This window comes from Thamnophis sirtalis, unplaced genomic scaffold (genome assembly GCF_051295495.1).
Source record: "Thamnophis sirtalis isolate CommonGarterSnake01/CBP01778 unplaced genomic scaffold, rThaSir2_p1.2 scaffold_11, whole genome shotgun sequence".
Classification (NCBI taxonomy): domain Eukaryota; kingdom Metazoa; phylum Chordata; class Lepidosauria; order Squamata; family Natricidae; genus Thamnophis; species Thamnophis sirtalis.
In genome coordinates, this window is record NW_028261391.1 from 10,991,993 (window position 1) to 11,017,181 (window position 25,189).

General features: G+C 41.2%; 1 protein-coding gene across 1 annotated transcript in view; it reads left to right on the top strand.

Moving 5' to 3' along the window:
• Positions 1 to 4,737: 4,737 nt before the first annotated feature.
• Positions 4,738 to 25,189, top strand: part of GNB4 (G protein subunit beta 4) — a 35,510-nt gene continuing 15,058 nt past the window's right edge. Inside the window, exon 1 of the mRNA XM_087725208.1 lies at positions 4,738 to 4,851. The gene's annotated coding sequence lies outside the window, so the exon portion shown is untranslated. The remainder of the gene's footprint in view (positions 4,852 to 25,189) is intronic.

Consider the following 25,189-nt stretch of genomic DNA (forward strand, 5'->3'; position numbering starts at 1 on the left):
AGGGGAACCTTTACCTCTGCAGTAAAAACATATGCAATTTGACTATATGAACTTTCCGAGAAGTCCAACTTTTAATTCAGTAAGGCTCCCAGGTAATGTAACCATGTAACATACCCTGTGGATGACTATTCACAAGTAAAATTCCTATTTTTAATGGGTTAGATCAGGAGTCTATAAACATGGCAACTTTAAGACATATGGACTTTAACTCCCAGAATTTTTCAGCCAGCCATATTGGCTAGGGAATTCTGGGAATTGAAGTCTAAAGTCTTAAAAGGTGACAAAGTTTGGAGATGCCTTGGTTAGATTCCCAAGAAGGATGTCATGCTTTACACTTTTCAGTAGGAAGAGGAAACAATGTACATCTAAAAATACAGTTTTATTAATATTCGTATCGGCTTGAATCTGCTTCTCTATAGTTTTGTTGGAAATGGGCACAAAGAACAAGTCCAGATCTTCCTTAACCAAAGTCTTTTAGATACCTAAAAACTTAAGACCCCTACATCTCTCTCTCTCTTCAGTTGTCTTCTGCAAGTTTTTTAAATCTATTTTTCACTGGACTTCCCTAGATAGCCTCTGCTGAACTTTTTCCAATGTTTTAAGACTGCAATGCCTAGAATTTGGGTCAGTCCTAACCAAGGCAGATTTAGAATGAGATGTTTACTTGCCGTGATCTGGATTCGGTACATCTCAAAATCGCATTTGCCTTTTTAGTCATTGCATCACACTTCGGGCTCTTTTTCACAGGTAGTTGTGCCAAGCCAAATCTCTCCCATTCTGTATTTGTGCCTTTCACTGTGTCAGAACCTCTCCATTAGATAATTAGGAAAGAAGACCACGAGACTCCATGAGTAGAAATCAAGTGTACTTTTACTAATTATAAATGATTAAAGGCATAGCGAAGCGAAGTCTGATTATTTAGGCGCGAAAGCGATTGATATATAGAATAACCCATTCCCCACCCTTTGGCATCACGGTTACAGTCCAATCATAATTCTCCCAAGTGTCAGGTGTGAGATAACTTCAAAAGGCATCACGAAGATGGAATGTTGGTGCCGTTAGTCCTGGCGGGAATCTCCTATGCATGCGTAGTCCGACAGGCAGCTGAACTCCAGAACCTTCCTCCAGCACAATTAGTAACCCCTCTCAAATACCATGCCCTCCCTCCCCGTTTCATGGTAGTCGAAGCAACAGCAAAGCAGAGGCTGACACGCTGTCTTTTTTTCTTTCTCAAATGTGGGGCTTTGAACCTTCTGTCTTCCCATGTGTTAGCCACTACTCCCACTTATTTCCTCCATGTTTTGTCATCATCCCCTGACCCCCCCCCTTTTATCCAGATCAGTAATAAAACTGCACCAGTCAGGAGTAGCACTCTACATAGAATAGCATTCTCATTCATCCAGCAATGAATCTATTTAACAGTTGTGTTATTTAGCCAATAATCTACAGTTTTATTAATGAGCGTGTCCTTAGGAGAGGTTTTGGTAAATGCTTCACTGAGATCAAGATATGCTCTATCTACAGCATTCCACCAATCTATTAAGCTACAGGTAGTCCTCGACTTACAAGAATTTACTTAGTGACTGATCGAAGTTACAACAGCTCTGAAAAAAAAGTGGCTTATGACCGTTTTTCATACGTACGACAATTGCAGCATCTCCATGGTCACATGATGAAAATTCAGATCCTTGAGAACTGGCTCATATTTATGACGGTTGCAGTGTCCCGGGGTCATGTGATTCCCCCTTTGTGACCTTCTGACAAGCAAAGTCAATGGGGGAGCCAAATTCGGTTCTACCACAAAACCGCGGACAACAAAATCGCGGTCGACGAAAGCGCGTATGTGACGTCATCACAGCGCGACGAAAAAGATCGAAAAATGTAAAAATAAAGCTAAAACCTTCCCCTAACCCCCCCAAACCTAACCCTAAACCTAACCCTAAACCTAACCCTTAACCTAACCCTTAACGTAACGAAAAACCTAACGCTAACCCTTAACCTAACGCTAAACGTAACGCTAACGCTCTAACCCTTAACCTAACCCTAACCCTAACCCTTAACCTAACCCTTACCTTTATGTGAATCGGCTTGCTGTAATTTAATTTTTATTTCAATTTTTCGATCTTTTTCGTCGCGTTGTGATGACGTCACATACGCGATTTCGTCGACCGCGCTTTTGTGGAACGCGCTTTTGACAGGTCACGCCAAATTCACTTGACAACCTTGTTACTAATTTAACAACTGCAGGGATTTGTTTAAACAATGGGGGCACAAGAAAAGTTGTAAAATGGGGCAAACTTCACTTGCTTAGCAACATAAATTTTGGGCTCAATTGGGGTTGTAAGTCAAGGACTACTTGTATTAACTGTCAAAATGGTAAATGATTTGTTGGCTATAAGCCCATATTTAGTTCTTGTTAATTGTTGGAAGCCTAAGCAATTGGTCACTAACATGATGTTTAATAATCTGGTCCAATACCAGAATAAATGTCTTTCTTTTTTCCTCCTTCATTTTTATAAAGGGACATTTCCATAGCTTTCTATCTTTGCAATATGTCTAAACAATTCCATTTTGTTCAAACTTTCCCACCATTTTCTTTTTCTTATCGGTTCCATCCGACTATGACTTTTTCTTCTTCTTTTTTCCCCTTCCTTCCCCTTCTTCTTCCTTTATATAATTGTTTTGCAATTCAATCCTCCCAAAACCACTTCCATATATTTTATATGAAATCAAACCTCCATTCATCTGTGATCCCATCTTTTCTTCTTTTATCACATGCACTTGACCCTACATTTTGCATACGAGAAATTGAATTATTTGAAAAGATAAGTCTACTTTGCTAAGATTATTCTAGCAAATCTGTATAAAAGCACTTCTTTTCCTCATATGGGAAACAGCAAAGTTTACATACAATTAAATGTATAAATTTGTTTCATCCAAGCATGGCAAGACTTTTTATACTGATTTAAATGTTGGGACTAATCTTAACCATTCAACGCTGCCGTTCTACAGCATCTAACAGAAAAAAAGTGTGGCATTTGGGCTGAGACAAAAAACGCAAGTTTCGTTAGCTCGGTTAATCCGTGCTAAACCATGACTTCTTTATCCATGGCTGACTGTTGGCCGGGTTTGCATAAAGGGGTGGAAAAACCAAAACCACAATTACAGCTTGCTTAGTCAGGGCCATTGCGTGAGATGAAATGTTCTTTATTGTGTTCCTTGCCCTCATAGAATAGAAAGGACTAGAATAGAACAGAATTCTTTATTGGCCAAGTGTGATTGAACACACAAGGAATTTGTCTTTGGTGCAGATGCTCTCAGTGTACATAAGGAGAATAAAAATACATTCATCAAGAATCATAAGGTACAACACTTAATGCTAGTCATAGGGTACAAATAAACAATCAGGAAACAATATCAATATACATAGTAAGGATACAAGCAACAAAGTTACAGTCCTGCAATCATAAGTGTGGGGAGATGAGTGATAGGAACGATGAGAAGACTAATAGTAATGCAGCCTTAGTGAATAGTTTGACAGTGGTGAGGGAATTATTTGTTTAGCACAGTGATGGAGTTGGGGAAAAAACCTGTCCTTGTGTCTAGTTCAGTGTTTTTCAACCACTGTGCCGCGGCACACTAGTGTGCCGTGACATAGTGTAAGGTGTGCCGTGGGAAAATTACTTTATATATAGTCAATATAGGCACAGAGTTAATTTTTTTTAACATTTTCTAATGGTGGTGTGCCTCGTGATTTTTTTCATGAAAAAAGTGTGCCTTTGCACAAAAAAGGTTGAAAGACACTGGTCTAGTTGTTCTGGTGTGCAGTGCCCTATAGCATCGTCGTTTTGAGGGCAGAAATTGAAACAATTTACGTCCAGGATGCGAGGGATCTGTAGATATTTTCACAGCCCTCTTTTTGACTCGTGCAGTGTACAGGTCTTCAATGGAAGGCAGGTTGGTAGCAATGTTTTTTTCTGCAATCCTCATTATCCTCTGAAGCCTGTGTCTGTCTTGTTGGGTTGCAGAACCAAACCAGACAGTTATAGAGGTGCAGAATGATTGTTTTGATTGGCACCACGTATTGCTCTTCAATCTTATTTTGCGCTTCAATCTTTATTTTTTTTGTTATCGGTCTCCGGGGCGGGGAAGAAGCGGCATGCACGGAGTTATTGCATTCAGCGTAGAATACAATAAACCCAAAATAAACGCATGCTTAGCATTGCTAATAAAAGGCGCCATCCGCAGCATTTTTTTTTTAGTACCCTGACCCGGTGCAAGAGTGAGTCAGGAAGCTTTCAAACCGCAAGGAAAGGCGACCGGCTCTTCCTTCATTCGATCCACCGGGAGAGAGTCAATCTAGCCCAGCCGCTCCCCAGAGAGCTTCTCTTTCTTCCACGCTTTGGCGGGGCCGGGCGGGGTTTGCTGGAAGAGACGGGCGTCCCTTTACCGGTTCTTTTGTCCCGCTCTGGTGACGCGGCTCCATTAGGAGCCACCCCGGGTTGGGGGGGGGACGGACGGGGGGGAAGCGAAGGCGCGCCTAAAGATCACAAACAGCAAGGCTGGGGCGGTACCACCCCGCGTAGTAAGTGACGTCGGAAAGGAGGGCGGGAGGAAGGAGGGCGGTCCCGGCGCCTTAAAAGTTGTAGCCGCGGGCGCTGTTTCGATTGGCTCTTTCGACGGCGGTGGGGGCGGGCACGGAGCGTTGACAGGCAGGTTCCCCGGCCGCGCCCCCTTTTTTTCTTTTCCTTCCCCCCCCTCCCCTTCCTCCTCTCGCTTCGCTTTGGCTGTAGGAGGCCCCGGACTGGCCTGCTCGGCTCTTCGGCGCCCGCCCGTCTTCCTTTCGGCCAGGTGGGTTGGGAAGTAGGTAGGGGAGCCCCCGGGGTCGTGCTCGGCTCTGGGAGCCGTTGGTTGGGTTTTCTGGAAGGCAAAGCCCCCCCCCCCCTTTCCCGCCCTTTTCCAACCGTGTTTATTGGGGGGCGGGGGCGCTTGGGAAAAGCTACGTAACCGGCGGCGGCCCCCTTTCCTCAGTCTGTGTGGGAGGCGGTGGTGGGTCGTGGGGAGGGCAAGGGGCGCCCATGCAGCCCCTCGGCAACTCCCGTGGCTGTTGGGTTGGACTACAACTCCTATGCTCGGCCTGGACAACAACTCCTATCCTTCTGTGCCAATCCCTCTTTACCTTGGGTGGAGGAAAAATGGGCGTTTTTAAATTCATAAGAGGTCTGGGGGTTTTTTGTGGGGGGGGGAAAGGGGAAGAGAAGCGGGAGTTGGACTACAACTCCTTTCCTTCTCGGCCTGGACTACAACTCCTATCCTTCTCTGCCAATCCCTCCTTACCTTGGGTGAGGGAAAAATGGGCGTTTTTTAAATTCATAAGATGTCTGGGGGGTTTTGGGGGGGGGAGGGAAAGGGGAAGAGAAGCGGGAGTTGGACTACAACTCCTGTCCATCTCGACCTGGACTACAACTCCTATCCTTCTCTGCCAATCCCTCCTTATGTTGGGTGGGGGAATAATGGGCGTTTTTAAATTCATAAGGGGTTTGTTTTTTTGGGGTGGGGGAAGGGGAAGAGAAGCAGGAATTATAAGGGGGTGGAAATCTTGCGGTCTGGGGAGGGGAATGCACGTGAGAATGAGGAACTCCCCCCTCCCCAAGACCGGTCAACTTGGGTTCCAAAACCAACATATAAATAAGGCAGGATTGGAAAAAGAAAGTTCAAGCCTTTTCACCGCTCAAGGCCTACCTCTTTGGGTTGTTGTGCGCCTGGGAAAGGATAAGAGGGACGTGAACAAGCCAAGACCTGTTGCTGTGGGAAGGGAGGGGGGAAGTGGGGGGGTGTATAGAAAAGAACGGCTGCCTGCCGAGCGTGCACAACAGTAGTCGACTGTCGGTCCCAAGAAGAGGCTGGCGCAGGGTTGTGGTGGTGTGCGGGTTTTTTGTGCAAAGCCTTCGTGAGAGACAGTGTGAGCTGTGTGTCCTTGGGAGGGGAGAGAAGGAGGGGAATTTTGAATCAAACTATCGCCAGGGAAAAGCTTGCACTGGTTTGTTCCTTTTGTCTGTCACCTTTTTCCCACGGCGTTAAAAGCATTATTTCATCCTTTCCCCCAGGAAAGCTGCCGCTCCCTCTCTTTTATCAAGTACAGGTAGTCCTCAACCAACAAGTCCCCTTTGGGGGAAAAGGGCAGCATATAAATATAATAAAATCAATCAATAATCAAATCAAATCAAACAAATGGTTCGTTTAGTGACTCTTCGAAGTTACAACTTTGGCACCGAAAAGGGGGACTTGAGACCATTTCCCCACACTTAACAACTGTCGGTGCATCTCCCTGGTCCCATGATCCAAATTTGGACGCTTGGTCACTGGTTCATATTTGTGACAGTTGCAGGGACCTGGGGTTGTGTGTGAGGTTCCCTTTTGTGACCTCCTGACAAGCAAAGTCAGTGGGGAAGCCAAATTCCCTTCACAACTGCAGTGATTCACTTAACCACAACTGTAGCAAGAAAAGTTGTGAAATAGAGCAAAACTCACTTAACAAATTGCTCACTTAGCAACATAAAATTTTGGGCTCAGTTATGGTCCTAGGTTGAGGACTACCTGTGAACAATTAAAATAGGGAGAATTATAAAAACGTAATTGCTGTAATTGTCTGAAAGAGCATTGGAATCTATTGAATCAGCTTGCCGTGGCTGGGTGTGAGCTGTGCCATCTTCAGACCTTTTTTAGTATGTGGACTGCTTGAGCACAAGGAGGTGTGTAAGGGAATGGTTTTTGTTAGAATTGAGGTTGACTAGGCAGAGTAAGAAACCTGTCTGCAGGAATACTGGCTTCAAAATGCTAGATGGTTGCCATACACTTAAAATCAACAACTGTATGTGCAGTGTATGTTTGCTGACTTCACTCCATTTGTAGACATGACTGCAATACAATAAGGGTGGTGCTATGTGTGAAATTGTCTTTACTGTTCTGAAAAATCAAAGTGTTTCTTTGAGGCTTGTGGCCAACCTTGAGGTGTGGGTTGCTTGCATCTGTGGAGCTTAACCAAGATGCTGTATTTCATTGCAAGTACCTATAGATAACCCGTTGAATTATGTAACACAGATTTCTCATCCTCTTAGAAGGAAAATATTTGGAATGTTATTTTTTTAAAAAAAAACATGGAAATCTGTCATATTAAAAAAAATCTCATCTGAGTTACATCTGAACCATCGAGTTACGGATAATATTTTTAGGATGCTTAACTTTATATTATATTTTTGAAAACAATTTTAGGTCAAACAACAGCGATGCAATCAAAATAAAAATGAGAATATATGTTTGTGTTGTGTATAATAGACATAACATGTTTATTAAGATTACATGGCCCTTTTCCTTTTTTAAAGTGTTGGTTTATGTTTTTGCTTTGCAGGATTTAAAGCTATCTGGAACTACTGTTTTCCAATTAAAATACACGAAAAAACATGAACTATGATAACTTTAGTAATTTGACAGTTTTTAAAAATAGTTTCAACATGTTTTAATTTCAAAAATAGTTTTATAATGGTTTGTTGCAAGATGCTTGCTTTTAAGAATGGAGAAGGTCTGGTTAAATGTGGAAACATGTATTTGCACCATGAAATTTTGGGTCAAATTGATGCTTAAAATATTGCACTCATCATTCATGTGGAGAATGATATTCTTGTCTGTTATGTGTGTTGCATCCATGCTGAGTCACAGCAGGCCATTCTGCACATAAGGGTTTTCTGAAGTTAGAATATTTATCCTGCTAAATTGGTATAAATATTTATTAATGCAATTCAGATTGGCTTCTTTGCTCCCAAGGGCTTCCCACTAGAGATAGCTCAGTATTTCATTTATTAAAAACTTTATACTACACTTACATGTCTAATGAGTAAATGCTTTTGTTTCTAACAGAATTGGTAGTAATAAAAATTAAAGCAGTACTTCGATCCAAAAGAAAGGGGATAGCAACCAAGTAACAGAAATAGCACTAAAGTAAATAAGATATTAGTATGTCATAGATATTTCGGTGGTCACGGTCTATTTTAAAAACAAAAATCCTGTAATACCTAAAATCCATCCCAACTGAATAAGCATTTCCATCTTGATTATGCCATATTCTTTCTCTAGATTCTAGAAATATAGCATGCATGACTATTTCAGAGAACTTTTAGAAGCATCTAATTAATTTTTTTCCAGCTAATGTTTAGGAATTGCCTCCTTTGAAAGACCAGAGAAAAGAATACTTTGCAATTAAAGATGTTTTGATGAATTCTGGGAAGATACTATATTAGAAGTAGAGAATGGCATTGTGAAATTGGGAGCATAAAACGCAGCCATCCTGTCACTGATTGCAATGTTTATGATAATTCCAAATGTAGGATTGGGTGGAGTTGTAGTTATATAGATAGTCCTCGATTTACAACTACAGTTGAGCCTAAAATTTCTGTTGCTAAGCGAGACAGTTGTTGAGTTTTGCCTCATTTTATGACCTTTCCTGCATCACTGTAATTAGTTATACACTTGTTAAATGAATCTGGCTTCCCCATTGACTTTGCTTGTCAGAAGGACACAAAAAGTGATTACATAAATCCTGGCACACTTAAACCATCATCAATACCTGCCAGTTACCAATTATCCGAATGTTGATCACATGACTGATCACGTGTGGTGATGCTGCATTGGTATAAGGGTGAGAAACTGTCATAGGTCACTTTTTTCAATGCCACTGTAAGTTTGGACAGTCACTAAACGAATAGTTGTAAGCCGAGAACTATCAGTAATTATCAGTTCAAAGAAAGCAGAAACTGGGAATGAGAAGCAGTTTGAAATCAAAACAAGGAAAAGAACCAGATTAAATAGGTGGCATTTTTGGTAAAAGGTGAAAGTAAATAATACGACTTCATGTCCCAAAGATGGTTTTCAAAAGGCATCTTGTAGTTCTCAAGAAGCTGATTGGATTAGAAGCGAAACGTTTTCAAGGAAAGAAAACCAAAAAAATCCAGTTGTCTTTTGAAAAGAACCTTTGGGACAACCATGGCCTAGATGACTGAGAATCTCCATAGACAATAGGACTTCAAACGAATACTTGCATAAATAAATGATAGGATGACAATATTACATTGTATCAGACTAATTTTACATTCAGGGGTTTGGAATACATGGTGCATGATGCCCTATTTAGGGTTGTGGGAAGGGATGCTGTGTGCAGTTTACTCGTTTCTGTTTTATTGCCCTTGACAATGTGGAAGTTACCCTGTTTCCCTGAAAATAAGACCTCCCTGGATAATAAGCCCAATCGGGCTTTTGAGCACATGCGCTAAAATAAGCCCTCCCCAAAAATATTGCAACACAGCAGCAGCCATGAGGTGACCATGCTCACCGCCTCCTGCACCTCAAAAATAATAAGACCTCCCTGAAAATAAGGCCAAGTGCTTTTTTTGGGGGGGGTCAAAAGAAAATAAGACGCTGTCTTATATTCGGACAAACATGGGTAGTAATGCTTACAAATTGGGGTGGGGGTGGTGGAGGGTCCTATAGTGTATGAGGCTAGAACAACAGCCTCCTCCCCCTTTTAGAAATGATGTGCTGTTAAGCTTTTCTAAAAGGTATTGGTTGACATAATATTTGATTTCAGTTTTGGACAGCAGCCTTATTTAATGAGCTTTTTTAGACAGTTAATTGTACTACCGTTGTACAATTAATGATCTGTTTGTGGGGTGGGGGGTTGCACGAAGTCCAGACATTTTCATTCAAAGAAGCCCTTCGGTTTCAGGAGATTTGTTGTTGTTCCTCTTCCCACTTTTGCCCATTTTTCCAATAATATTTAATACAAGTTTGAGAGTTAGAACAAGGCTATGTAATTGTCACAGTCACTGTTGAATAGATAATCCTGGCAATTAAAATAACAGCATAGCGTTTTTCATATATATAGCCAAAAACCATAGCTTTTTTTTAAACCTATGTATTGAAATTGCCAAAATATACACACACACACCTTTTTTGTTTTTTGAAGATGCCTTTTCCTTGGGTCTAGTAATTTTAGGCAACTATAAGCCAGTCTCTATACTTCAAGGGAAGATTTTTAAGAAAGAGATGGGAGTAGTAAATGCAGAGTATCCTAAAAAAAGTTTGTCTGAATCCTGAATAGTCTGAAGTCAAACCTGATATGGGACTAAAACAACATTGGTCATTGTGGTTGATGGTCTTTGTTGAGATCTGGATGGGGGCATTGTGTCCCTTCTGGTCTGTTTAGATCTCTTGGTAACTTTCAGTCGTATCAACCATAGTATCCTACTGAGTTGACTGCAGGTACGGAGTAGACTGGCATAATTGTATAGTAGTTTCCCTCCTTCCTAAGTGGGCAGTCCCAGGTAGTGGAGGCAGAGAGGTCAACCTAGCGATTGCTCCGTATTGGGTACCACAGGTTTTTAGCCTCTGTCACTCCTGAAGTTTAACATTTGTATTAAGGGAAGGAGAAGTCATTCAATTTGGGGTCTGGTGTCAGCCGCGTGCTCATCTCTATCTGATCTTTGCTGGAGATCTGGTGGAGGTCTTGTCTCATCAGCATCTGGAGCCTCGGGGGGATTGGATGGGAAGAGAGTAGCTGCAGTAGAATCCCTGCAAAATGTGAAGGTGCTCTTTGTGGCGAAACTCATTTGGCTCCTTATTGGCTTTGTGGGTTTCGAACAGGGTAGATTCCCGCTTGGAGGAACAGGTTTTTCTTTAGAGTTGCAATTATTGTTGGATAGGTAGACAGATAGTGGGCTAGTGCAGTGATTGTCTAAGGGCTGGGCTACCAATAACAACAGTTTCTCCATGTCCTTATTGCTTTAAGATATACCCTTTATGGGGTGGTGGTGGAGGGAAACATAACTAGGGTAGACTAGCGAAGGTAAGGGAATAAGAAATGATACTAAATTATATTTGGGTTGGTGGAAATACCATCCCAAGGAAACATAAACTGAGTTTTGAAATATACACCAACAATAATAGAAAAAGAAAGGGGGAGAGGAGGAGAGAATGAAAGGAAGACAGGGGAAAGAAGAAAGAGGCAAGGAGAGGAGGATGGAAAGTAGAGAAAGAGAAGGAGAGAGGGTAGAAAGGGAAAGAGGAAGAGCAGGAGTAGGAGAAAGGGAAGGGAAGGGAAGAAGGAAGGGAAAGGAGAGGAGAAAGGAAGGAAGTAGAGAAGGGAGGGAGGGAGAAAAGAAAGGGAAAGTAAGGTGTTACAAAAGGAGGATGGTAAATAAAGTAACCCAAAATGTACACTATAACTTACTAAATGAAATAATAAATGTATAAGAATGATAGATGTAAAGAAGAATAACAATTATGTGAATGTATACTTAAAATGTTATGTAAGAAAATGCTCATTGGTTGGTAGTAGACTTGTCATTACAATTGAAAATGCTGGCTGCTATTGGCAGAGCCCTTAATAGCTTGGCACCTGGGTACCTGCAGAAGTTCCTGCTTCAAGTGAAATTGATCCGTCTAATTTATGTGTCCTGAATTGGAATATTGAGCCCCGTCTATCTAAGGTCCAGCAGAGAAGGGAGACAATTTTATTATTTTAATGGGTAGAGTGACCAAATCGAAGTCTGGATCTAATTCCCAATTCAGATGCTGTCAGGAAATTTGGAATGGGCTGTCCCTGCAAGAAAGCTTTTAAATGTCACATCGCAAAAAAATCTGCTTGGAGAAGTATGAAAGAACTCTTCCATGACAAAGACTGGTAGAGGGTTAATAAGAAATGTCTACTCCAGGTTCTTTCTTCCGATGGGCACAATACCAGCTATTAGAGCTGAGGGTGTACTTTCTTTTACCACAGAAGGAAATGACATATCTGTTAAAAAAATTTTTTTTGTTGAATTAGTGATTGCAAAATTAAATTTTCATATGGGTTTTTTTTGTTCAATTGCTTCATATCGATAAGCCCACATACGTTGAAAAAAATGTACATGAAAAAGCATTGTTTGCTTTTCCACATAACTGTATGTGGAAGAGTTCCTATTTAAAACTGCCTTTTTCAGGCACTTATAGGGGAATTAATGAAAGTAAGAGCATAAATGTTGGAAATTCATCGAAACACTGTTTGAAAACATGTTCAGATTGGTTTGATTTGGGGAAATTGCGTTACATGGAGGGTCATTCTCACTCGGTTGACTTCATAGCTTCCTGGTGTTACTATACAAAGCATCTTGCTGGGCCTGCTGTGTCCAGGCGAACACCCATCGTGCCCTTTAGTTTCAGACAGGATATTACAAAACAAATTATGTGTTCATAAGAGTCTCTATTAGATATTATGCATGAAAATTCTTTACTGTCTGTTGCAATCATATAGTTCATCTGAAAGATTTATGTACAGCTGTTTCTGCTGGGACTACCTGGCAATCTTGTTATGATACGGTAAGGTTTTATTTATCAGTGAATATGGCGTCGAAATGATTTGAAGAAAAAGAGAAATTAAGACTCAAATATTGGAATTGGTTTCCCACAAGATATTAGGAAAGAAAATATTGGCTTCTCAAATTGATAACAGCATAATAACAAAATGGGAAAAGGATTAGGTGATGCTGATTTATTTTAAAGCAGCTGAAAAAGCAGCTGAACAGCTTGAATCCATCATTATAGATCATTTTAATAGCAAAGCCAAGATATTCTTTAAAATTAGGTAAGATTATGAAAATACCCAATTTATTGTAATATGATTATGATTTTCAGTTTAAAGTTGTGGGGGAAGGGACTGAAATAGTCAACACATGTTTCACAATTTATTCTTGCCATGAGCTTCATTTTGGACGTGATGTTAGTTCTTTTTTATCCTGAGCTTTTTAATTGCTATGTACCAGCATTGATGCTAAATTTTAGTGTAATATTGCATGTGAATGGTTTTGAATAGCTTGCAGTAGCAGTGGGTTCAAAGTGAAGCAATTATGCCCCATTAATTTTGGTGGTAGAATTAACTTTTTTACCCATTCCACATATAACATCATTCCCAAATTCTTACATCTGTGTATTACTCTTACACTATTCCTACAATGTCTACTGAGGACAGATGCAGAATTTGAAGAAAACCACTCAAAGGACTTGCTAAAATTTATAGGAAATATTGCTTTTTTTAGTATAAAGAAAGGTGATTTGAAGTAGGTAGCTAAGTTTTGATACAGCTTTATTCTAAAATTATGTAAAATAGATTGCACATCAATTCCAGTAGGAAATACCTCCAGTCCAGATAAGTTTTGTTAAAGGCTACCTAATCAGTCTTTCCTTTTTAGCCTTTCCTTTCCTTTTTCAAGAAATATTTGTATCTCACATAAGACTAAAACAGTTTTAGCAGCTGAACTTTGTATTTTTGTTATGGGGGTTAAGAACAATGTCCTGTACTTGTTTCTTATTTTTAGGTAACCTCTGAAGGAATTTTGATACAACTTAACACCATTTCTGTACTTGATTTGTAGGGTGTATAGACAGTAACCTGGTATTAGCAGGGCTTCTTCCCTTGTTTGGAGGAACTTTAAAATAATTTTGACTGATGAAGAGTTATTTAAACTGAAAAGTAACAAGTAGTTTGAAAACTTTAACTTAATAAAGTTGTTATTGTCCCAATATGAATTTTAAATTATGGATAATGTTCCTGATTCACAACTTAAAATTTTGTCACCAGAGTAATACCTGATTCAAATGCCACTTTAGCTATGAAATCAGTAAATGGTCTTAGGCAAGTTGCACACTCCTGTAAGCCTCCAACTACAATGCATGGATAATACAGGCTACTTTAGGAATTGCTGAGATAATGCTGGAATTCATAGGGTTCTTAAAAGCTCTTTTTAAAGGCTGCAGCATGTAGATTTAACAAAAAAATTTTTTTTGAGTTGTAACTGCTATTGAAATGTTTCAGCTCCCGATGTTAAAAAAACATGTCCAATATTTTGCACATATTTTATGTACCCGCTACAGTCTCTTGCAGACGACCATTAGTTTGCATTAAATTTAAAAAAGAAACCATAAAACAAGCATTTAAAAGGTAGTAAAAAATTCCAAAAAGTTAAGCAATGCCCACAATTTTCTGTTTCACCTGCAGTAACTTCTTTTTTGATACCTAGACCAGTTCAAGTAATTTACTTTGCTATGTTGACTAAGTTACTTATTTAAAGAGAAAGAACCCTGATATATTTCCGTTCAATCTTATTTCCTCATCCAAGAATGTGGCAATGAGTCAACAATATGAAGAATTCAAGGGTAGATATTTGTCCTCCAGCCGTAGATAAAATAATCTAACTATGGCAAAATTTGTTGAGTTCAAGACTCGTGGCAAGATTCCTTATTATCTTCATCTAGTTTGGGAGAATTCCTGAGTCATGTTGCTGTTTATATCAATAAAATTTCTCCTTGTCATGTTTTAACCATGATTCATCTTCAGTGATGGCTGAGTTTGAAATATAAACAAGCATTCTCTTGTCCTTTGAATTCCTAACCAAGTAAATTGTGGGCGAGAGACAGTTTGGTGTAGGAGACTACGAGTTCTATTTGCACCTTAAGCACAAAACTAGCTAGGTGATCTTTGGTTGGTCACTTTATCTCAGCCCTAAGAAAGAAACAATCTCAAAATTGCTCCTTTTGAAAAATCTTGCCAAGAAAACTACAGAGATTTATCCAGTCAGCCTCTGAGAATCAGGCACGTTTGAACCAAAGGAAAGAAAATGTGGGCATTGATCCTTTAAATGTTGTATCTTGTTTTTGCTTGCTAAAACTTAATCTGAAAGGCAATAGCTTTGGCAAAATAACCCATAATCTATTAATCAGATAAAAATAATTATTTCAGTGTCAGTCTTTAGCTAAACAGAGTTTATTAAAGAAGAAAGGAAGTGCATTAAACACTTCCTTTCCAATTTCTGCACAATTTCTTATTTACTTCATTTAGTATTATATCTGTTGCAACAAATGCATTCCATCTATTTTAACAATGAATGTAATATTAAGTAGAGAAATTTGGTTAATATTGACCAAGGTTTGGCAACTATTTTAATTTTATTTATGTCGTTTATTGCTTTTCATATATATAAGGTTTTTATTTTTAGATTTGCTTTTAACTTTTCTCTTTGGTTATTTCTTCTGTTTTTAGATTAAAGGCAACTATTTTAGCATCATAGGCACATTTAGAATTCTGAAGAAGTTATATATGAAAGTATCCCCCCCCAAGGTGGGTTCCTACCGGTTCGGCCTGGTTTGGCTGAGTAGGTAGTAACTCGGCCTGCCACGCCCTTGAACAGGTTCTATCGCCAGGACACCCATCTTGATTTTCTGTTCTGCACATGCGCAGAACAATCTTCATACGCAGAAATGTATTTTTCACCCTTTTCCAACCTTGTGCACATGTGCAGAACTTTTTAGGTGCAAATGTGCATGTGCCAAACCAGCAGTAATGCCAGCAGCAACCCACTCCTGCTGCCACCCAAAAGGAGGCATAAAAAGTCTGTGTCTATTCATTTTTAAAATTAAATTTAATTTTAATTTTTCTCCCCAAACCCATGCTACTACATTCCCTCCTAAAATTTTAAATTAAATGTGTCTTTTCATTGAACTTTAGTTACCTGGGAGAGAGTTTTGATGATGTCTCCATTGTTTGGGGAAATGGCTGAGATTGATGCAGGCGGAGGAAGAAGAGAGCTGTTGTTTGCTTGAGGCAGCCTGTTACCATTTAGTTTACTCTTAACTTTGTACCATGTATATTTTAATTGTATTGTTGGTCATTTTATAGCATGCTGTTAACCACTGAGAGGCGTTTGAATACGATGTTCCAAAGTCATACACAGATGTCATTGGAAGGGGAGAGTTTCAAAGCAGTTGCGAGGGGAGGAGTCACGGGAACAGGCAAACTAGGATGCATCCCCCAGTCAAGGTGGCTCCATTCACGGTGGTACAGGAGTGTGAATTCAATTTGGAGTTAGGATGACCTTGGAAAGGGTGCTTTACAACCCTTAAGGGCACGTCTGACCGTCACAAAATGTCAGTGACTCCGCCCCTGAGGTCACATGACTGCACTTTGGGCACTTGACAGTCGGCTTAACATTGATGATTGTTTGCAGCATCCCACAGTCATCTGATTGCAATTGGTGTGTTTTTGCTGGTTTTTTTTTTCTGGTTTGATAGAGTCTTGTGATGTGTTTAACATAAGGGGGATAAAAATGTATTTAAAAACAAAACCAACCCCCCCCTCCCGGATTTTTTAAATTTAAATTGGAATTTTTTAAAATCAAATTTATTTTAATAAAAGGCTTTTGGAGTAAAAATCTATCTAAAGATAGTTTTCTGTTTAAGACACATTAATAATTTATTCAGCATGAAATGGAGCCCAGTTATGTAGCACGAGGCTGTATATTCTATAATATTTATATTTTTGGTAAACTCATTCAATGAAGCCAAGCTCTGCAAGCTGAGATAGCATGCGCTGCCTTTACGCATTCACACAATTTCACAGTAACCATGAGATAAATCATAAAAGAAAGTTCAGGAATATTCCTTTATCCCATTATTTTGCAGATCTATATACAATACAAGCTGTATGATTGTTTGAAGATAAATGTATCTTTACCACGAGGCTCTAAGTGTGAGGAAGAAGGGCAAGCAGTAAAAATGAAAGCGAAACCTTCTAATCAGCTTATAAATATAATATTAAAGCGTACCTGTCATTTCAGATCCATTATGGCAATGCCTGTTAGTGGGCACCTTCTGCCCGCCACATCCCTCACCTTGTGTCACTGCCGCATCACCACCCATTAAAGTGAAATGGGACTGTTGATGAGTCAATAGAGGGTCAGAGGAGAAGCCACTGCGGGACAGAGATGACAGTTGCTCTTTAAAAATTATAATTTAAATCGAGTAGATTTAAATCAAGCTTTTTTACTTTTTACTCCAATATTTCAGGGGTTGCCACAAAGAAGAGGGAGTCAAACTATTCTCCAAGGCATCTGAGGGTAGGACAACATCAATGGGTGGAAATTAATCAAGGAGAGAAGCAACTTAGAACTGAGGAGAAATTTCCTGACAGTGAGAACAATTAATCAGTGGAACAGAAGTTGCCTCCAGATGTTGTGAATGCCCCAACACTGGAAGTCTTTAAGAAGAAGTTGGATAGCTATTTGCCTGGAACGGTATAGGGTTTCCTGCCTAGGCAGGGGGTTGGACTAGAAGACCTCCAAGGTCCCTTCCAACTCTGCTATTGTGTTGTATTGATTACATTGATTACAGTATCCTGTGGTTTCATGTCTAATGACCAGATCAGGCTTTAGAAAAAAGTTTAAAAGTAGCTTAGTTCAAAGAGGTCTGAAAGAGCCGTGAAGTACTTTAGATTCACTTCTAAGGCGCTTCTAAGCATTGGGGGGAGGGGGAGGCTAAATATTGCAGCAGCAACATTATTGTTGTTATTTTCTCTCCCATTTTCATATATAAACATGCATAATACTCTTGCCTCTTATTTTCCTCACAACAACCCTGTGAGGTGAGTTGGCATGAAAGAGAGTGATTCACCCCACTGGTTTTTATGTCTAAAAGAGGCCTAAAACTCAGAATCTCTTCTCAGCTTCTAGGCCAAGAGACTGGTGTGTCTCTTTTAGGGGTTGTTGCCAAGATATAAAGTTGTCCCTTAAATATGCTTTTTAGCATTGAAAGCCTTAAGTGTTAATCTCTAAAACTGGTACATGTGTCTAATAAACATTTAATCTTTAAAAGCCATGCGGTTTATTGCATAATGCTTAATCCAAATAGTGTCTGTTGCAAAATCTTCCCTTCCTCCCCAATTACAAAATGCAATCCTCAAACTGATAGGTGGCAGTTATTTGTTTTTAAAAAGGCAGTCTTTTTCATATGAATTCAGTATTTTCCCCAGACCCTACTGATTGCGTCTTTTCAGCTTTAGCGTGTGTGATAACTCGCCTTAGAAGTATTTTGCAGTCTTGTTTTAGTTGCTAGAATGATTATATTTTTCCCCTTCCTCAGACCCTTTGTAAAGATGATAGACTTCAACTTGAATTTTTGAGTTGTCGCTGCAGTCGGCCACAAAGGACAGCTCTCATGGGACATGTTACCAAATTATGAAATATTTATCTGAAGCACTTTAGCAGAGCTTTTGCACGACGTTTTAAAATATTTTAAAAGTGCCGTTATATTGTAATTTCAAACAAACGTATTTAGATTCTCATAGCCCAATATATGGAGATACCGTTCCAGAAAAGTATTCCTTATGCTTTTACACTGTTCTGTGTTTCAAATAGGGAAATCCACTAATTTTAAAATTTTAAACCTTGTATTTTATCTACTGTTTCTTGAAGTAGGCTACTGATGGTAAATTCAGTATTTATCCAAACTAAGGGTCCTCCAAATGTGTCTCTTTCCAAAGAGGTTTGAGGGACAAGGAATTTGGGGGCTTTGAATATGAAAAAATGAATACGTCCTTTCCTGAATAATCCATGTATGAAAAATGGTTGCAGGAGAGGAATGTCACTGTTTTGAGCCAAAGAATAACTTTGCCTTTATCACAATGTCTTGGGATAGGATACAAAAGGAACTTGCCAAAAGCAGTGATTTTTGGCACTATATTTGTGACAGCAATGCTTGGGGGCATCCAAGAGAGGCAAAATTAGCTGGAAAAAGCTTACGGATTGCTACCCTACGAATAGATGCCATTGTCATCTATTTCTGAGCCAAGATCTGGAGTTACATTGAATTCTCACAATTTCGAGTATGACTAGATCCGCTATTTAAAGGCTACTTGAAAAGTGAGTATTCATTTGTATAGTGGTGCCTTGGTACTCATCTATTTTGAAACTCATCGCATTTGGTACTCGGTGCATTTTGACGTGAAAATTTTGTCCCGGTTCTCATCGTTGGTTTGGTACTCAAGGCACAAGCTAGAAGTTGTCAATGTTGGCTGCTTTGTGACTCATTACATTATTCCTTATGGGACAAATTTGCTTAGCATTCAATAATTTGTATCATTTTATTTTAATCATTTTTAAGGTTCAGTGGCTAGGACACTGAGATTGTCGATCAGAAGGTCAGCAGGTCAGCAGTTTGAATCCCTAGGGCCGCATAACAGAGTGAGCTCCCGTTACTTGTCCCAGCTTCTGTCAACCTAGCAGTTCGAAACAACATAAAAAATGCAAGTAGAAAAAATAGGGACCACCTTTGATGGGAAGGTAACAATGTTCCATGCACCTTTGGCATTTACTCATGCCAGCCACATGACCACGGAGACGTCTTCAGACAGCCATGGCTCTTTGGCTTTGAAATGGAGATGAGCACCACCCCCTAGAATCGGGAATGACTAGCACATATGTGCGAGGGGAACCTTTACCATCATTTTCGGTACTCTCCCGGAACTAATTAAGGACGAGTACCGAGGTACCACGTAGCCTGAAACCTGTTGCCATATGGTTATAGTTGCTAGTCACTTTTCTCACTGTAAAAGAAGGAAAGCTATGGAAAAAATGTAAGATTTTTTTAAAGGGAGGTTTGATTTTGTACTCAAAATTTGGGAGCCTCTGAAGTTGCTGGAGCTGAATGGGGAGCCAGGCTCTAGGTTGAATCTCGCCTCCTGGGCCAGAGCTTCCTGTGTTTTGTTGTCTAGCTGCGGTGGAGGCACGGTGCTGCAGAGCCCTTTGAAACTGTGCACAATATCTTCAACCTTAAAGATCAAGGACACACCTAGGCCGGTTTCCTGTATTTATTTTTGGAGAAACAAAGGCTTCGCCAAACAGCAAAAGATTTCTCTTTGACATTTCCCAAACGAGAAGCAATGTTGACGTGAAGCTTTGAGGCACTTGTAATCTAGGCAGCCATCCTTACCCAGGAGGTAAACATTCATAGTAAAGAGGGTGTGTAGCTTTTGGTTAGGTGTTTTCAGCCTGATCCTTTGAATTAAAAGAAAACAGCTAGCTACGGTTTATGGCAAGTAGTAGGACTTCAGTTGCACTTCAGGCAACCTTGTAAATAAGGTTTGTTTTTTATAAAAAACAAGGTTTGTCTACTTTTGTAGATGTCTAACATCCACAAGAGTGAGTGAGTCTTGAGAACCTAATTCTTCTACAAATTTAAAGTATACCTCAAGAATGGATGAGTGTTAGAATTGCCTTTGGGCTTGATAACAGCTGGAAGAATATGGTAGAATCCTTTGATCTGTAGCAGTGATGGCGAACCTTTTCGGTACTGAGTGCCCAAACTGGAACTTGTGTGCATGTTCATGACTGAAGATCAGCTGGCTGGCACGTACATGCCTGTTTTTTGGCTGTTTTCAGGCTGTTTTTTTGGCCCAAAAACTGCCCCCCAAAGGGTCTGAAAATACCCCAAAAATGGCCCTGAATTCAGCCTGAAAAAGACCCCAAAATGGCCTGTTTTTTGGCCATTTTCCGGTGCTCTGGCACCCACAAAGATCAGCTGCTCGGCACACATGTGCACGCTGGAAACCAAAAGAGCAGCTGGTGATGGTACGCGTGCCCACAGAGTGGGTTCTGCATGCCATCTCCAGCACGCGTGTCATTGGTTTACCATCAAAGATCTATAGCCATGTTGTTGAACCTATGGCACGCGTGCCAGAGGTGGGAGACAGAACCCTCTCTGTGGGCACGCACGCTGTCGCACCAAGTCAGGTCTCCGTGGTGTTTCTTTTGTGAGCTTCTGTTTCCCTGCAAACGACGAAACAGAAGCTCACGAAAGAAAAAGAGCTTACCTCTTGCTGCGTTGCCAGGGCATGGCTAGTCTAGTGAAGAGAAGGATATGACAGCAGGGTTCCAGTCAGTGGTGAAATTCAATTTTTTTTACTACCAGTTCTGTAGCTTGGTGAGCATGGTGTGACTTGGTGGGCGTCGCAGGGGAAGGATACTGCAAAATCTCTATTCCGACCTCACTCCAGGGGAAGGATACTGCAAAATCTCTATTCCCACCTCACTCCAGGGGAAGGATACTGCAAAATCTCCATTCCCAACTCACTCCTGGGGAAGGATACTGCAAAATCTCCATTCCCACCTCACTGCAGGGGGAGGATACTGCAAAATCTCCATTCCCAACTCACTGCAGGGGAAGGATACTGCAAAATCTCTATTCCCAACTCACTCCTGGGGAAGGATACTGCAAAATCTCTATTCCCAACTCACTCCTGGGGAAGGATACTGCAAAATCTCCATTCCCACCTCACTGCAGGGGAAGGATACTGCAAAATCTCCATTCCCAACTCACTCCTGGGGAAGGATACTATAAAATCTCCATTCCTACCCCACTCCAGGAGAAGGATACTGCAAAATCTCCATTCCCCACTCTGGAGCCAGCCAGAGATAGTGTTTGCCGGTTCTCCGAACCACTCAAAATTTCCACTACGGGTTCTCCAGAACCTGTCAGAACCTGCTGGATTTCACCCCTGGTTCCAATATTTGAAGGGCTGTCACGGAGAAGAGAGGACAACCCATTTTCCAAAGCACCCAAAGGCCAGACAAGGAACAATGGATAGCCACTTGTCAGAAATGGTATAGGCCTCCTTGATCAGGAGGTTAGACTGTACGACCTATAAGGTCCCTTCCAACTCTGTTATTTTAAGTATTCTTAAGTTGTTTCCCCTTTTGGGGGGCTTACACCGAGGAGGGATGTAAACACATCTACCATCCCATGCCCAAACAGAAGAACAGTAGCTCCCCCAAAACCATATAAGCAACATCCTACTACTAGTGCAATCCTGCCGTAGCACAAGAGTCCAATCACGGCTCCATCCTCACAGATACCCTTGCTATTGTTGCCAGGAGAAACCATGCCCAAACTCCTGCTCTCCTCATGTTGCAAAAGAACCTGTAGGTCCTGAGCCGAATTTTTTCAGTACAATAATACCAACTGTTAGGAATATAAGGAATATAATTCTAACAGTTGGGTTGGCAATATATAAATCATATAGCAATGCTGTACCTGTTTCTTTAAATCATACTGTAAAATGTGATTGGTTGCTATTTTCCTCAATCGGCCATAAGAGGGAGCCAGAATGACTGTTAGCTCTCTGTTTGTTAGATGCTGGGCTGATCTGATCTGATTTGGAAGCTGGCTGTTAGAAAGTGCAGTGAGCTATTGTAAGTTTTGCAACTGCTAGCAAAATTTGAGTACCGGACTGTTAGTATGATTATGGACTATGTTATTTGGATTATCCCTTAACTGAAAGACGTTGATGACTGACTGTCTTATCCGTATGTGACTTGGACTATTTGGTTTAGTGGTTTAGTGGTTTATTAGCATTTGTAGGCCGCCCTTTTCCCTGAGGGGACTCAGGGCGGCTCACAGAAAACCAGGGAAGGGGGGAATACAACATTAAGATAACAACATATAATAAAATAATAAGCAACATACATTCATCATTCGGGCGGGGTAGCGATCCTTATCCCCAGGCCTGACGGGCGAGCCAGTTCTTCAGGGCTATGCGGAAGGCCCGGACGGTGGAGAGGGTACGAATCTCCACGGGGAGCTCGTTCCAAAGGGTCGGGGCTACTGCTGAGAAGGCCCTCCTCCTTGTAGTTGCCAGCCGACACTGGCTGGCCGATGGAATGCGGAGGAGGCCTAATCTATGAGATCTTATAGGTCGTAGGGAGGTAATTGGCAGAAGGCGGTCTCTCAAGTATCCAGATCCACTGCCATGTAGGGCTTTATGGGTGATTAATAGCACCTTGAAGCGCATCCGGAGATCGACAGGCAGCCAGCGCAGCTCGCGGAGGATAGGTGTTATGCGGGTGAATCGAGGTGCACCCGCAATCACTCGCGCGGCTGCGTTCTGCACTAGCTGAAGTCGCCGGATGCTCCTCAAGGGCAGCCCCATGTAGATGGACTCTGATACCTCTATTTCCACGAAAGTAAAAGCTTATTTAAACTGCAATGTCTCTGTATGCTGGTTTGTGTGTTCTCCAACACAACGCTCACAACGCTTCTCTGAACGCATTAACTCTCCCAACGGGGAGCTTACTTAGCACCCCCCCCCCAAAAAAAAAGATTAAGAAAGGATAAATAAAATGAGAACAATTAATTCCTTTCACCCTTCTTTCTATTAATTGCCATTTTATTTTTTCAGAATAGCGTAGCTTAGCAGAGTTGGAAGGGACCTTGGAGGTCTTCTAGTCCAACACACTGCTCAGGCAGGAAACCCTATACCATTTCAGACAAATGGTTGCCAAATCTCTTCTTAAAAGCTTCCAGTGTTGGAGCATTCACAACCTCTGGAGGCAAGTTGTTCCATTAATTAATTGTTTTGTTAGGAAATTTCTCCTTAGTTCTAGGTTGCTTCTCTCCTTGATTAGTTTCCACCCATTGCTTCTTGTCCAACTCTCAGATTCTTTGGAGAATAGCTTGACTCCCTCTTCTTTGTGGCAGCCCCTGAGATATTGGAACATTGCTATCATGTCTCCCCTAGTCCTTCTTTTCATTAAATTAGACATACCCAGTTCCTGCAACCGTTCTTCATATGTTTTAGCCTCCAGGCCCCTAATCATCTTCGTTGCTCTTCTGTGCATTCTTTCTAGAGTCTCCACATCCTTTTTACATTGTGGCAGTATTCCAAATGTGGCCTTATCAAGGCATTATAAAGTGGTATTAACACTTCACGTGACCCTTTTTCATCCCCAAATCCAGAAATTGTCAATTCAGTCTTCTTTCAAGAAAAAGTCCCTAAGTCACTTTTTTTCCTCAACTTCCCCATTTCCACAAGTTCAGTCAATTTTATAATTTAGTCTTCCACTGTGGTGGAATTGAATGGCTGTTCCCTCTTTGTGCACATAATAATCTTGTAACAATTACTTACACAATATTAATTTTTCATATTTCTTTTCTGGCTCAACATTCACAAAATCATTCTGATTTCATCATAGGGGTAGTTTGCAGTATCTTTTGCATTATTGCATGGCTTCACATCCAGTATTTTTTTTTTAATAAGTCCATAATGCACGATAAAAAGTCCTTAGTGTCTGCAGTTTGCTTGAAGCCTCTACTGCAGGGGTGTCAAACTCAATTTCATTGAGGGCCACATCAGGGTTGTGTTTGACTGTGGGGGTGGGCGTGGCCAGGGTGGATGTAGTCAGCTCAGCATCACTTGTGTCGGGGGTGCCTGTAGTGCCAGAGGAAATAGACTCCTGCAACCCTCCCCGAGGAAATAGACTCCACGTGGAGATTCGGACCCTCACCACCCTTCAGGCTTTCCGCAAAGCCGTTAAGACCTGGCTGTTCTGGCAGGCCTGGGGCTGATGAGTTCCCAGCTCCACTCAAATTGTTGTGGCTGTTGAGGAGTTTTAATCTGTTTTTCTGTAATTGTTTTGTCTTGTTTGTTTTTTGTATTACCCCCTCCCCTATGAGTTTGTAGAGCCGCCCTGAGTCCCCCCGGGGAATAGGGCGGCATACAAGTTTAATAAACCATAAACCATAAACCAAACCCTCTGCCAGTGAAAACGGAGGTTGGGAGGGTTTTTGCTGGCAGAGGCATTGCTGGCCAGTCTTTGTTGTTTCCGGGGGGTGAGGGGGCTGTAGACTAGATATAAGCACCCTACGGGCCAGATCCGGTCCCCGGGCCTTGAGTTTGACATGCCTGCTCTACTGCAATTCCTGTCAAAAGCAGCATCTTCAAGCCCACAAATCCAGCCACATTTCCATCTTCACCAAATGGTCAGACAACTCTGATTTCATTTTGCTGGAGGCTATTTCAGAAGGGGCTGCCCTGCTCTGAACTTCCAAACTAGCAGCCTCCACAACGCCAGCTTCACACAGCCAAGACAAATAGAATTTGCGTGCCCACGTACTCCATCATACACCATCCCCAATGCCTGCTTTGTCAATTCCTGAGGTTTTTAACTGGAGGTTAGCATCCTTTGGGGAAGTGCTGCACTGGGGATAAAAACAGTTCAGGAAGAATTTGCTTGTTTCAGCAATCTCTCCGCACTCTGTGGGTCGGTAGGGGGTGGGGGAAGGGGGTTGGGCACAGGACAACATGCACACTAACTAATAGTGATTGTGTGACTGAGAGAAATGTGACCCTTGCTTGCAATGTTACTTTTCCAATACCGTCATAACTTTGAATGGTTGCTACAAGCGAAATTTACCTGCATAGATTACTATATGAATATTCCTCATTCACTTACTCTAAGACGGGTCTCAAACTTGCAGGCCAGGGGCATCATGCACAGGCCAC